Source organism: Vulpes vulpes, chromosome 1, assembly GCF_048418805.1.
Source record: "Vulpes vulpes isolate BD-2025 chromosome 1, VulVul3, whole genome shotgun sequence".
Taxonomy (NCBI): domain Eukaryota; kingdom Metazoa; phylum Chordata; class Mammalia; order Carnivora; family Canidae; genus Vulpes; species Vulpes vulpes.
Window position 1 is genome coordinate 117,971,145 of NC_132780.1, and position 15,692 is coordinate 117,986,836.

At 37.1% G+C, this 15,692-nt stretch overlaps 1 pseudogene; it reads right to left on the bottom strand.

Annotated features, from left to right (window-relative positions):
- Positions 1-298: 298 nt before the first annotated feature.
- On the bottom strand, positions 299-4,093 carry LOC112913776 (hsc70-interacting protein-like; annotated as a pseudogene).
- Positions 4,094-15,692: the final 11,599 nt, after the last annotated feature.

Sequence of the window (15,692 nt, forward strand, 5' to 3'; positions counted from 1 at the left end):
GGCTCCTGGATCATCTTCTGTGCATTAAGGTCTGCAGCCCTAGGAAGGATGCGTAACACTGGGACCAGTAGACGACCACCTCAGGATAAGGTTCTAGCCGTCCCTCTTGAGCATGTGGGTACTCCTCGCAGATGAGAAAGATCCAGAAATGGAAGGACAAAGCCTTTGGGAAGCAGGCACTGCGGAAGGCTCAGGTGACCCGCAGGCCTAGGTGAGCCTAAGCCTCAATCCACAGAGCTCTTAAGCCAAAATAATTGCTACCTGTGTGAGGATTTCTTCTGGGGATTTGTATTATGTGTTTTTTTTTTTTTTAACAATTATTTGCCATACAACATGTGTCAAATGCTGTAGGTAATATTAAGATTATAGTATTTCGGGGACAAAGTTCATCATTAACCTCAATTTATTTGGTCAGAAAGTTGTGTGTGTTTATGTGTATGTCTTTTCTCTTTCCCAAAGAGATTGGAGAAGAGGTCAGGAAGATAAGAAAACTTTTAATTGGTGCATTCAGCCAAGCAGTTCGGCAACAGAACATTAATTTTTATTTTAATAATGTGTTTTTAATTGAATACTTTGCTGGTGCTGCACTAAATTGGGTCTGTTATTTAAAATTACATTAAGAAAGATCATCCCCCTTCTACAACTAATGCCACCCACTCTGCCAAATAACATGTTATCCATTGGGGAAGAGGCAAAATAAATTACTATTCCTTGAGGGATTCTTCAACAAAATGGGATAAGTATCAGTAGACTAGCAAGTTGTTGTTTTAGAGTAAACAAAAATACAGTTGAACTATAGCTTCTCTTTGATACGCGTGGCAGTGATCGCTCACTGTTCACTGAAGTCCATCCTGCTTTATCCTCCAGTAAATTGGCACTAGGCACCTCCCTTGTAGCTACGTGTGTCTATGACTGTGTCTTGCCAATCATTATGAGCAAATGGGTTGCGCTTACTGTTAGACCAAGGCTATGGTGAAATATTGTGTGACTCCTCCATGATTGCGACTTGCTATTTCTCTGGCTGGATATTCATTATGACATGGCTCTGTGGGATGGTGGAACAACAAGATGGCACCTGTCCATCCTTTTTTTTGTTTGTTTTGTTTTGTTTGTTTGTTTGTTTGTTTTTGGCATCTCTGGGTGGGCACGAACCACTGTCCATCCTTAATAACCACTAGGAGTAGAATTTTTCTGCTCCCCAGAATACCTGCCCAAGTATGTCTACTGTTTTAAGCTGTTGAAACTTAGGTATCTGCTCTTACAGTCTAACCAGTCCTATCTATTACATATGCCACTTTAGTTGGATTATATTTCATAAATGCAGAAAGCATTTTAGAATCGATTGGTGGGTTGACTGTTTGTTCTAACATTTTCAAGAAGAGCCAGCTTTCTCTAGGGAGTTGTAGTAGCAGCCAAACATTCTGGTAGTAATTAGAAGCCCCAGACTTTGAAAATCAATCTTTACGTCCACAGCCACTTTTTAATTTTTTTGTTATTTTTTTCATAACAACTTTTTTAACTACTAGGTATTTTGACTGAAAAGAAAAAGCTGAAGAGAGAGGAATGTAATGCAGTTTTGTAAACAGGACATTCATAAATGGATGAAGAATGGGTAGGACAGATGAATGAATGGATAAACAGAGAAAGGAAAAAAGTCCCAGATTTAGGGGAAAAAGCAAGAAGACCAGCTCTTTATTCAACTTAGAAGTACAAATGATGCAGTAATGGTATGTCTTCCCATGGGATAGCAAGAAGAGTATGGAGTTTAGTGTTAGATGGAAACTGGCACTTGTTGAACAAGCACAATATGTCATGCACTGTCTCACACATTTCCACAGTCTTGTACTTGCATATGTGTGGTTTCCTAAAACCCTGCACAGGAAAAGCTATGCTATTGACTTTTTACAGTGAGGAACTACTCAGGCTGTTTCCCCATCCTCGGGTTATACTGCAAGTATTACACTGAGCCAGGATTACAGTTAAGTATTTCTCATTTGGGGGCATATATCATCCAAATTTTACTGCTTATGGCAATTTGGTAGGTAATCCTTTGAACTTATCTATATCATGAAAATAATAACATCTATCAATGTTAACATGACTCCATGTTCTCAATTTTCAATATCCTTCAACTTCATCTCGTAATCAGAAATGTTTCTGTGCTTTTTTCTTTTTCACGATTCTGTGGCTACACTTTTTTATTTTATTTTATTTATTTTATGTGGAAATAATGCAAAACATTTATTTTCTGTATCAGACAAGAACACAGCAAAAGAATCCAACTCTACTGAAGCATTATAAAAACCATCCCTTCACCACAGTGTAAGATTTAAATGCATCTGCACAAGGGTGTGCACCATATAAAAGGAGTAAGGTTGCTGCCCTGCCAAGCACTTCTGGCCCCTACTCAGGTCCTACTGCAATACTGGTGGTCCCAATGGTTTTATCCAAATAAATCGTGTTTAAAAAGTAAAACATTGAGAAAGACAAGTCAAAATACCTCAGTAACCATATCTCCAACTCAAACTTCATCTATTTAAATGTTATATTTGCCTCTCGTTAATAAACCTTTATTTCACTCAAACTGAGCAATAATAAACCTTCCACACTGAAGTAGCTTCCTTGCCCAATTAATCCAAAGAGAAAAAAACTGAAATGATTAGTAAAGAAAAATGTAGGGACTAACACACCCTTTTAATGTTTTTAAATATTTTTAAGGTTTAAAAAGTGTTTAAAGTTTATAATTCCTAGTAGGAAAACATTATCTGAATGAATACCCTAATGGCAAACCACTGTAGCATGTTTCAGTTGCATGCGGGGCAGAGGGGTAGGGATTCTCTTCACAGCACCCCAGCTTTCTTCTTGAGAAGGTCAGAGGTACCCTGGTTTGTATTATTGTGACATCCATTGTATTATTGTGACATCCAAGTTGCTTTTCCTTCAGCAAGGGCTTTATTTGTCAGAAGGGCATTATGCTTGACCTCCAAATTTAGCTGACAATTTACTGATGAGATTCATAACCTTTGGGTTGCCCTGATATTTTGACATATTTGCTGGGTTCTGGGCTACATCCTGGAAGGCCACCATAACTTCTGGTTCCTGCATGGCTGCAAGAACCTCTGGGTCACTAAGAATTTCATTGAGCCCAGGCACTCCTGCCATTCCAGGAATTCCTCCAGGAAAATTACTAGGCACCCCCCCAACCCCTCACCTCCACCCAAAGCCACCTGGGAAAAGCTGGCAAAGAGCCATACTGAGCTCCTGATTGTCCTCTGGCTTCTTCTTCCCTCTGGGCTCTTTCATGTTCTTCCTGGGCCTTCTTAACCCTTTCTATTCTTTCTTTGACCTCTTACTCTTCACCTTTTCATTCATACTTCCTCCGATGTTCAGCAATTTTCTGGGCCCTCAGTTGAACTTCTTTCAGCATTGCACTAGCATCTTCAACATAATCCAGTTTACAAGCAAGGGCAAGATCATGTGCTGCTTCTTCCCAATGACCCAGAAGTCTGTGTGCTTTCCCCCGCCACTTGTAAGGCTGAGCTGAATCGGTGAATCAGGATTTATTTCAATAGCTCTGTCACAGTCTTGAATGGCAGCATTTGGCTTCTGTAATTTGATGAAGATGCTGGCCCTCTTGGCGTACAAAATGGCTAAGCGAGGATTCAGTTTGATGGCATTTGTGAACAAGTCAATGGCTTTCTGTAGTTCACCATCATTTAGGGCATCAATGGCAGCCACTTTTTTTTTTATCATTTGCCTGATCCATCATTTCTCTGGTTATCTCTACATTTTCCTTTCTCATTTCTTGAGGGGCATCAGTATCTGGTTCAATTATACCTTCATTGTCAATTTCTAGATCACTTTCCTCACTTGATGGTTCGTCTGTCTTTATGTTTTCTTCCACCTTCTTACTGTGTTTTCTTCCTTGATACTGTCTTCTGATTGAGTTTTATCAGGTGGTATTTTACCCCCCCTCTCCTCATGCTCTCCACCACTCCCGCAGAAAGTGCATTTCCTCGGTGTGCACAACACTCAGACCCTGCTTACACATTTTCACGAAGGTCTGAAGCTCACTCACTTTGCAGGGGTCCATGGTCCAGGGGCGCTGGCAGGTGGCAGGTGTGGTTGAGGTTGCAGCCCAATTCCAGGCAAAGGTACTAGGTCAGCGTGACCGTGTAGAAGGGGGTGGCTACTGTGGCCACATTTTAAAGTGAGGCAAAATCAGTTATAACCAAACTAGTTGGGTGATGTTGTACTATTGTTCAGTGCCTTTCTCAAGACAGTGTCTTAATACTAAGAGTTATTATAAAGGAGTTACTTTAGGTGGTAAGGAGAGCTGTGGGGATCATGTTTTGAGATCATGATCCTGGCTATGATTAGTAATAAGTATAGTTATTATGTATGGAGCACCTAGCAAGTACCAAGCCCTAAGTGATTTTATAATCATCACCTTGGTTAATGTAAATAATAAACATGCGAGATGGTGCTATCAAGGAAGAAACTGGAGAGGTCAAGTGGCTTGCCCAAGATCACATATTTTGTAGAGAACACTGATAAGTTTTCAATGCAGTCAATCTGTCTCCCAAAACCATGCTCTTGACCACCATACTTTATTGTATATTCTGTGGGTAAACTATGTAGGAGTTATTTTCTAGGTTTTAGGATTAAAAATAAGCCTTTTAAATACTTTGAGCATAGAGAAACATTAATTATGGGTAGGAAAAGGGGTAGGGAACTTAGCTACAGTATCTTAAATCTGATGAATGTATCTTAAATAGTAATAAAATGTTGGTGCTACAGCATCTGCATATGAGAACTGTGAAATTCAGTAAGATGTCCAAATGGACAATAACAAAAAACTTTTGTGTTGCTTCCTTAATATAACTAAAGACATACCAAATCTTCATAATACATGCCAAAATGTAGGAGCAATACTAGGTTCTGAGAGAACACTATCCTGTGGTTACTTACTGTTAAACACAATAAAGAAAGATAGCGTGACCTCTGCCTTCTAAAGAAAAAAAAATGCCTACTGGAGTTAGGATGCCAAGGCCAAAGAACTGGACTTTTCAAGCATCTGCATGTGCAGACTGCAGCAAGGAGCAGATGTGAATCAACTTTTAAAAATAAAAACCAAACATCCTGTACATTTTTATTTGATTTGCATAAAAGGTGTTGGTGACTTATGACCTCTCAGAATATGTATGGAATGGAAATATAATATTGAGATTAAAACAGAAAATAAAAGCAGTCCTTGAAAGGATAGCACAGAGGACAATCAACCTCTGGGCATAAATGACATAAAATCTCATAGCTTTAAGACTTCTTTGATAGGCAATAAGTTAAAGTTTTGACTGTTGCAGAAAGTGAACACTATTTTAAAACTATCAGGAATAATAATGCCTTTTTGCTTTTGGTTTAATTTCATATTATAGCATTTTTCTTCTCCCTGTGCAAAGGTGGCTAATATTTACTTTCAAATATAAGCATATTAAAGTTTGGTCAGTAATTCTAGGATCCTTGGTTTTATGACCTTAGTTTTCTTCATATGAAAAATTTTGACACTCATTCCTCTAGAATCTAGAATTTAAGTGAAGTTAAGTTAACCTTATTCAAATTATCAAAATAACCTTGATACTGTACATATATGGTGATGGGATACTGGACAGTCACACCACTAGAGATGATTGAGAGCAGATTCAGCGAAGGAAATCCTTGCTGAGAAACATTAGGAGCAGGTAACCTGGGCCAAGAAAGACCTAATGATTAATTGGACAAAAATGTCAATCATTTCTGCTTTGTAGGCAAAGATGGATAATAGGGGCTATTCAGATAGGACACTAAAACATGGTGGTCAGAAAGATATTAAACCAACCAGCAATTTTAAGTATTCAGTGATTCTTCTCATTGTATTATAAATACCTTGAGGACAGGTGCCACACATTAGTTTATGCACATGGTCTTAGTATCTAGTTCGTAGGACTCAAGTTTTTGCATTGGATAGAGACTCAGTAACAGAAGAAAGGGTGGAAATATAAGAAGATGATGTGAGGTGGATTTACCCTCAAGAACGGAAGTTGCTCCATCTTGCAGGTGACAAGGCTCTTTCAAAATAGAAGTATTTGCCCCTGGCTATTCTATAGAGTAGGACCAGTCCCATCAGTGGTTAGGTAAATTAAATAGGAAAAAGAACAATGAGTCAGGATTCCAAGTATAGAGAAACACAGAAGAGGAGATAGTTTGGTTTTAGAGAAATAGAGATCACTAAGGTCAAGGCCATGCAAAGTACAAACTTCCACCTAACCTGGATAGAAAGGAACAACTGTAGGATCTCTGCCTATAGATGAAAATCTAACATAGGTTATGAGAGATGGCCTGAAGACCCAAATCCTCATTGTTAAACCAAAACAAACTTTGGAGCTGCTATTTGAGTGTTTTGGCCAACTGTGTATTCCTCTACATTAAAATCTTTGAGATGAGCAAAACCAACAACTTCTTTAGCCAAGCTAAGTCCCTTTTTAGGTAATTATTCAGATCTGAAATCTTAAAATCCATTTATTGCCCTTATATTTTGTTTTTATTGAAACATATTTTTCAGGGATGCCTGGGTGACTCAGCGGTGTCTGCCTTTGGCCCAGGGCATGATCCTGGGGTCCTGGGATTGAGTCCCACGTCGGGCTCCCTGCATGGACCCTGCTTCTCCCTCTGCCTGTGTCTCTGCCTCTCTCTCTTGTTCCGTGTCTCTCATGAATAAATAAAATCTTTTTTTTAAATTTTTATTTATTTATGATAGTCACAAAGAGAGAGAGAGAGAGACAGAGACAGAGACAGAGACATAGGCAGAGGGAGAAGCAGGCTCCATGCACCGGGAGCCCGTCGTGGGATTCGATCCTGGGTCTCCAGGATCGCGCCCTGGTCCAAAGGCAGGCGCCAAACCGCTGCACCACCCAGGGATCCCAATAAATAAAATCTTTAAAAAATAAAAATAAACATATTTTTCTATTCAAATAAAGCCTAATAAAATTTATTTAAATGCTGAGAAAGCTTTATTTTTCTACACACTATTTATGATATGTAAGGGGTTCATTGGGTCCCCTAAAGTCAGATATGGTATGATCCACAGGAAGGAAGGGAAATGTGATCTGGGCAGAGAGTACCCGAAGAATCAAGGAAGGGAGGTGTTCCTGAATATTTCCAAAAACTTACTGAAGACAAAAGTCACTCAGAAGAAGGATGAAGGGTCACTGGGATACTGGGTCACTTCTGCATGAGGGCAGAAGTAAGACATTGCTGAGAGCAAGGCCCCAAGAAAAAGAAGCAATCCCCCTTTTCTGCAGTTAAACCCTGGGCACTGTAGACTGACACTTTTTGTTTATATTATGCATTAGAATCTGCTGCAAATAAACTGATGGTATTTAAGAAGATGAAACAGAGAGATAATGCCCTAAGGAGGAGAGATTCATTAAGACTGTAAAGTTGGTGATTCACGAACTTCACCTAGAACTGTGCCATTTTATTGAAGAACTAGTGTGTTGCAAACAAGGCTGATTTGGAAGCTACTTAGTGAATTTTAAACACCTATAACAAAAGAGGACTATACACATTCAATCATCTCATTTAAATTGATAATCAGGTCACTGTCATAGGCAATAGATAATAAGTATTAACCAAACACAGTTGGTTATAGAAAACAAGTACTTCCTTTTTTTTAACTGTTATGGAATAAATGTTTGTGTCCCCCTCAAATTCATATGTTGAAAATCCTAATCTCCAATGTGATGGCATTAAGAGATGGGGCCTTTGGGAAATAATTAGGTGATTAGCTCTCTGGTCTCCTTTCTTTCATGTAAGGATACGTGGAGAGTCTGCAGCTCAAAAGGTTCTCACCAGACTCCAACCATGCTAGCACCCTAATCTAGAATTTCTACCATCCAGAACTATAAGAAATAAATTTTGGTTGTTTATAAGCCAATCATCTTTTCATATTTTTATAGCACCCTAAAATAAGACACTAACTTAATATAAAAATTTTAGTATATAGGCAACTTTATTATACTCCCAGATTATATGTGTGTGGTATAATATATATATATATAATATACATATACTATATGTATGTAATGTATATCTGCATATATAATATTGAATTCAATAAATATATCAAAACCCATTTTGAAATTTAGAAAAATGATGATTTCTTCTTGGCAAAACATTTTGTAGCCAACCAAAAATTCACTGTCATCCTTGGATAAATTCTTTCTTATCTCATGAGCTCTCTTAACACATTTTTTCTACCTCTCCTCACACTTGTCAGCACATTTAAATGAATATAAGATGGATAAAATGAGGGCTTTTAGATTTACTTACTTGAACCAACTTCTTTTTTGAGTATCTTTCACTTACTCTATCCACTGTGTTGGCTTGATATTATAAGCTCGGTTCTTCACTACTCTGTTAACATAGCAGCCAGGCCTCCTCATGGCATCTCTTTCCCCCTTGTTTTCTCTCCTAAAAAGTGTTGCCAAATTAATTTATGAAATTAAATGCCTTGCTTAAAATGCTTCCACTGCCTTTGGAAGACCAAACACCTAAGCCTGTCGTTCAAGGTCCTCTGTAATCTGACACTACCTTACTTTTACCTAAAATGGTATACTCTTCTATAAAAAGTGAATTTATGATTGTTCAATTTCTCTACGTTTGCATCATTAGAGATTAGAAAAATCAATGATCATTTATTTTTTCTTAAAATTAAACACGCAAGGTATTCTCAGTGCTAGAAAAAAGAATGAGTGTTCAGTGATACTTATAAAGGACTTAAAATAGCACTTTTAATTTTTGTTGTTCAGCTCCTGAGAAAGACTTACTGTCCTACAGGATTTCTGTCAGTCAACTCTTAGCATTTACTGCATTCTTAGTAAGTGAAATTAGTTCACTACTAAGAGAACTAGAAGGGATTGATATATTAGCTTCATTCCCTTAAGAAGCTTATAATCCTGTATTTGGGACATTTGTAAGTGTGTCTCCCTAATCACTGTCATAGACTTTGATACCTCTTTTACCTGTATCAGATTCAGCAAGATTTCTTTGATGTAGGTGATTGTTCCCTTTTTACCTACATCATCCCTTACCTTATCATTATTGACAAGTCCAGGTGGAACTGGCCTGATATTTACAATTATTAATATTATCAAAATAACCAATATTGTACTTTGTTTCTGGGTCTCTTTTCAATAGAAAAGGTTTGTTTAAAATAGTTAATAAAAATCAAAGATCCAGAGACCAATTAAGAGATTTTTTTGTTTTCTGAAGTCCATGAGAACTCCAAGACAACTTGCTCACAGACCAGGACTGCTATGTTTTATCTCTTCTACTCAGATGGAATTAACTATGCAAAGGATAAACATCATTGTATTGGGGAAGACCATGTTTGACATGAAAAAAAAAGTGTGAATTGAAGAGTAAAATAGAAGATAAACATAGAAATAACAGTGAAACCTTGAGTAATGTCCTATTAAAGTTATGGATTGAAAGTAGGGATAGTTTTCAGGGTAATCAAAGAAACTGATATATTAAAAATTAAACAGAAAAAAAGTGTTTTTCATTTAACAGACACAGTGTCTCTCACATAGACCATAGGTAACTGTATAAATACTATGGCAGGAACAGAAAGGGTGGTGGAAAAACCAACTACAAGTAAATGACATATCCTCATGGAATTGAAGATAAAATCACATTAAATCTTTTTTCTAAAGATGGGCAAGCTGACTCTGCATAATAATGTTGGATTTAAGAGAGACTACTTCTCCACATATAACATGGCCTTTGAGAGTTTGGTTAGGATTTCAGATCCCTCTGTTTTTGAAATACCAAGAATGACATTTTTTGACCAGGATATATAACCGGAAACTCCTAGAGGATTTATAGAAGCTATCTCCCCATCAAACCACAGCTTGAGGCTAAGCTGGGAAAACTTTTTTGTAAAATTTCAGAAAGTAAACATTTTTGACTTTGCAGGACATGAGATCTTCATCCCAGTTACTCTGCTTGGTTGTAGGAGTGCATAATTAGCCATGTAGGATACATAAATGGATGAGCATAGCTGTATTCCAATAAAACTTTATTTACAAAAACAGGTGGCAGGCTGGATTTGGCCCAAGGGCTGTTGCTTTCCTTCTCCTGTCTAAAGCAAATAATAGTGGATGAGATTTTAATAATAATGTCATACATTACCTGATTTTTTTGTTTAAAAAAGGAACCAAGAAAATGAACCCTCTATTTTTTAGCACAATGAATAATTTAGTTCAGACAAACTTATTTTACATAAAGAAATACGGTAATTGGTTTTATGGCTCATCTGAAAGAAATCAGTTTAAATGACCCATGGTCATGAAATTGTTGGCTAACTTTAAAAACCTTGGCAAGGAAAGCAATCATGAATGCTATTTCCTAAAGATATTTGAACATTTCACTTTTTGGGAATTAATGATAAAATTAATTTATATTAAACAAGTGTTGACAAGGATGTGGAGAAAAAGGAACCTTCATGTAGTGTTGGTGGGAATGCAAACTGGTGCAACCACTATAGAAAACTCCATGGAGGTTCCTGAGAAAATTAAAAATAGATTTACCATATGATTCAGTAATTGCACTACTGGGTATTTACCCAAAGAATATGAAAACACTACTTTGAAAAGACGTAATGTACCCTTATGTTTATTGCAGCATTATTTACCACTGCCAAACTACCAAAGCAGCCCAAGTGTCCACTGGTAGATGAATGGATAAAGAAGATGTGGTACACACACACAGACACACACACACAGGAATATTATTCAGCCATTAAAAAGTGAAAACTTGCCATTTGCATCAATATGGATGGATCTAGACTATAATGCTAAGCAAAGTAAGTCAAATAGAAAAAGACAAATGCCATATGATTTTATCCAGATGTAGAATTTAAGAAACAAAATAAACAAATAAAGGGGAAAAAGAAGTCCAAATAACAAATTCTTAACTGTAGAGAACAGATGGTCACCAGAGGGGAGGCAGGTGGAGAATGGGTGAGGTGGGTGAAGGCGATGAAGATTACACTTATCATGATGAGCACTGAGTAACATATAGAATTATTGTATCACTATATTGTTTACCTGAAACTAATTTAACACTATATAATAACTGTACTGGAATTAAAATTTTTAAAAATTAGTTTATAAGACTCAAGAAAATAGTAAACTAAAGTGTATTCATTTATGACATAACAGGCTTTACTATCCATCAAACATTGTACAAGGCCAAGACTGTGAGATTATAAATAATGATAGATGATGGTGTTGACTAGTTTGTGAAAAATAGGAAAGTCTTTTTTAAGAGTTTTTTTTTTTTTTTTTTTTTTTTTTTTTGAGAGAGAGTGAGTACAAGCTGGGGAGAGAGGTAGAGAGGTAGAAGGAGTGGAAGAAGCAGACTCTCCACTGAGCAAGGAGCCTGACAAGGGCTTGATCCCAGGACTCTGGGTTCATGACCTGAGCCAAAGGCAGATGCTGAACTGACTGAGCCACCCAGGAACCCCCAAAATAGCAAAATTTTAGGTTTAAAACTTCAAAATTGGTGGAAGGAGAAGCTGTTATCTTTAGTGGGTTTATATAATGCACATATCCTGGAACTACAAGGTCGCAAGTGTCCTTATAAAGGAAACTAAGACACCTTATCTAGAGGTCCCTTTTCTACAACTACCTTCATCAAAGTTTATTTTCTTTTATGTACAGAGGGGTGGGCGCATGTGTGCCTCAAGTACCTCCCAGTAACCTGGGACTATTGAGGCTGTATGTTTGCTTGATTCATGCAAAAGTACTTGCTCCACAGGCCCATAAGGAATCATGGGCACACTTGGATATGGCTCCTTAGAGGTTCCCAAGCTAATATATTTTGGGAACTAGGAATGAATCTTCTTGTTGTTTTATAAAAAAATAACCATGCCACAGTCATGACCCTAAGATTGGCTGAATGTCAGATACTCTATTGGGCACCTCGGAAGGCATTTTAACCTTGGCTATAAAGTGATATATGTGGATGAAAAAATGGTGACAGTAGTTTAGGATCAGGAAACTTTATTTGGTACAAGTTAATGTAAACAGCATTTATTCAGTGTTGAGGAAAATCCATCACATCCTCCTGTGGTTATTCTAAGGCCTACACATTGATAGTAGTCACAAAATTATAGGTATTACCACATTAATCTTAGCTTATTAGGTGACTTTCTCAACTGGTTTTTAAAGGACTATCAATTTGTTTTGAAAATATTCTATTGTTATAGGCAGTATATCTTATAATTGTTGTTAATAGGTTCAATTCATTAACCATACCAATGTGCTTTTTTATCTTGCTTTTCTTCATAAAAGAGTTAAAAATGTTAAACATGGAAAAAATAAGGAAAACTTGGTAACTTTTAAATTGTACTTGTACTTGCCCTTCATCTTTCCTCCCTTTTAATATTTCTGCACTTTATAGTCATTCATATTTGATTTATGTTTCTCTTAATAGAGGAAGAACTTTTTAGATTTAAGCTAGGGTGGACGGAAAGGATTGTGATTGATTGAAAGATCAGGGAGTGTGCGTATAAGATGCAAGCTCGGCTATTAATGGGTAGTGTCACCTGAACTGGCCAGGCCCTGAATTCTTTATCTGTAAAATGAAACCTCCTAATGACTTCTAGGGAGGCCTACACCTCAGAGTTATGTGAAATATCTTCGAAATTCATATCCTTGAGGCTTTACATGAAGAAAAAAGGCTGAAAAAGAGCCAAAGTAATCTCTCAGCTCTTGCTGTCCTCTCTCCACTTGCTTTCCTCTCTTCTCTCTCTCTTCTCTCTCTCTCTCTCTCTCTCTCTCTCCCCCTCCCACACACACAAACACACACTCAAACACACAAGGTTCTGTAGAAGAATCTCCAGGGATTCGATTGCTTTACCTCTATAGATCCTGTACCAAAGATAATGCTGAATTTGTTGGGTTCCCAGGCTTGCTTACACAATGCACACTACACAGGATAAATAGATTATACCCAGATATATAAATAGATCCTAGAAAGAAAGGAAATAGAATAAAATAGATGGAAAACAGGGAAGGTAAAAGAAACTGGCAAAAAACTTTTTGGGTACTAAACCTCTACTACCCATGATCTTGCACAAATAGCAGCCTCTCTGTGATGACTCTTCTATGTTTCCAAGATACTCTGCTGCTTCAAATTTAGTAGTACAGGGCTTATGGAAGAGTGGATAGATGGATCTAGAAAGCTAATCTATAGCTTATACTTTAAACAGTTCCACTATATGTCCAGAATACTCTCTGACTATGCTGCATATACACAGAGAAGATAATGCCTATTTCCTTGTGTCAGTTAATGCCAATGATTAATTTTAAGACAAGCACAGAATCCCTTGGCAAATTTTGCAAATTCTGAGATGCTGTTCTTGACAATTGAAGAGTAGGATGATACACCAAGAAAATTAAATGAAAACTAAAATTGGAATGGGGTACACCAAACATAGTAAACATTTGTTATTTGTAAGTTCTTAGGAAAGCTTGGGTGCAGTAAGTAATGAGGCAGAAAAATAAACCTTAGAGACTCTGGCAGAAAGAGTCTTCTTTAAAAGAAAAGGCAAAAACCACAAGGTTCGAATAGCTCTTATTTTTAACAAAGCCATATACAATGAGGGTGAGCAGCAGTGGCAATCTGCTAACCTAGTAAATGTTTCTTTTAAAACTAAATTTCACAAATTTGAGTTGAGTTCAGAGTATCTGAAATCCTGGAAGACCATCCTTGTTTAGCCATTTCCATTTGTCTCAAGTAATGAAATAACTTTCTCCAAAATATAGAGCTTTCCTTGACTAGCCATGATTTTATGATTCGTAATCATAAAAGCAGCACTGTTATCTCATCAGTGATGCACTGTGAGTTGTTCTACATTCTAAGTATATTTCCAAGGTTTTAATCTGTAATATTTGCATACTTTGGGTCCTAAGTACTTTAGCAACTGTAATTTTATTTTCCTTTTATATTGTAACAAACCAGAAAAAAAAAAAAGACTAATTGTATCTAGATTTAGAAGATCAGGGGACAGGTAATTTTCCACAGAAATCCCTAGCTGCCCCACCTACCATGATAAAGAGACAGTGTTTTGATTTTCATAAGACGAAACAAAATCTGTTTGTTTAAGTTGGTTTATTCACTTGTGGACTTTCTTTGCTATGTTTTTTTTTTTTCCTTCTTATTCTTTATACCATGCATCTCTCTAATGGTTGCACGGTCATCTGGAAAATACGATGAAAGAGGGGAAAAGCTTGTGCCACATCAAAGGTAAATGAGGTTAAACTGCCCAAGGAAACAAAATAATGAAATCATGTACTAGATGAGACCTTGGAAGATATTAATTTAGAACGGCCACTGCCCTTCAACTCAAATTACACCTAAAACATTTCTAGACTGGAAATACTTTGTGATTTTAAAAGTCTCCTAGAAAGAAAAATGGAGGGCTACAACCTCTTCAAATGTTTAACATTTTTGGAAAATGATAATGTATTTCAGCAGGGTAACAACCCTTGTTGTCGAGCACTCTTCCTTATGTTCAACTCAATCCTGACAGCTGTTTTTTTCATGTTCTTTCTTAGTAAAGCCAGCGTAGAGTTAGAATTAATACTTTGGGCTAGGTGTGATTTTCAAGTGTCTCTTATCCTGTAGGAGGAGAGGAGAAAAGTCAGAGACGCTTGTTTCTCCCTTTGGGTATATGAAGGAAGGCACATACTGCTTTAGGAAAATGTAGTTGAGCCCGGGGATCCTTGACTCTGCCACCAAGCAAGACCATTAGTTCCTTAGGAGGCTTAACAGTCAAGAGTTGTGATCCCCAAACTTCACAATGATCAATAAGCTGCATTAAGGATGACCTCCTGTCTGATTTTGGATCCACTGTTCTACTTAGCTTCACTATCTCAAAAAAGAGCTGATATTTTAGTTCTTAACAATTCTTAGGACTCAAATGCAAGGGAAATATTAAAAGGACACCGTATAGGTAGAAATTTCAAGGAAATAGAGTTATAGCCTAATTGTGTGGGTCAGACCTCGAAAGGTAATCCCAATGCCTTCCTTCGGGGGGAAAATTTTATCACTGAATGGATTGTACCTTGGTTCTTAAAATATAAAAATTTGTATTTTGCTTCCCTGGTATTAATTGCTTTTATTATGGTTCTAATTGTTTCATGTATCTAATTGTTCATTCTAATTGTTTCATCATCTACACGACTTAGGGCCTAATAGTGTTGCACTACTTCTCTCTTTTATCTATTCTTTTATTTTTTCATTTGTTTTTACTGGAGTTTGATTTTCCAACATATAATATAACTGATATGATAATATCAGTGCTCATCCCATCAACGGCCCCCTTCAGGGCCCATCACCCAGTTAGTTACCCCATCCGCCCACCCACTTCACCTTCCACTACCCCTTGTTTGTTTCCCAGAGTTAGGAGTCTCTCATGGTTTGTCTCCCTCTCTATTTTTTCCCACTCAGTTCCCCTCCTTCTCCTTATAATCCCTTTGACTATTTCTTATATTCCCCATATGAGTGAAACCATATGATGATTGTCTTTCTCCAATTGACTTACTTCACTCAGCTTATAATACCCTCTAGTTTCATCCACATCA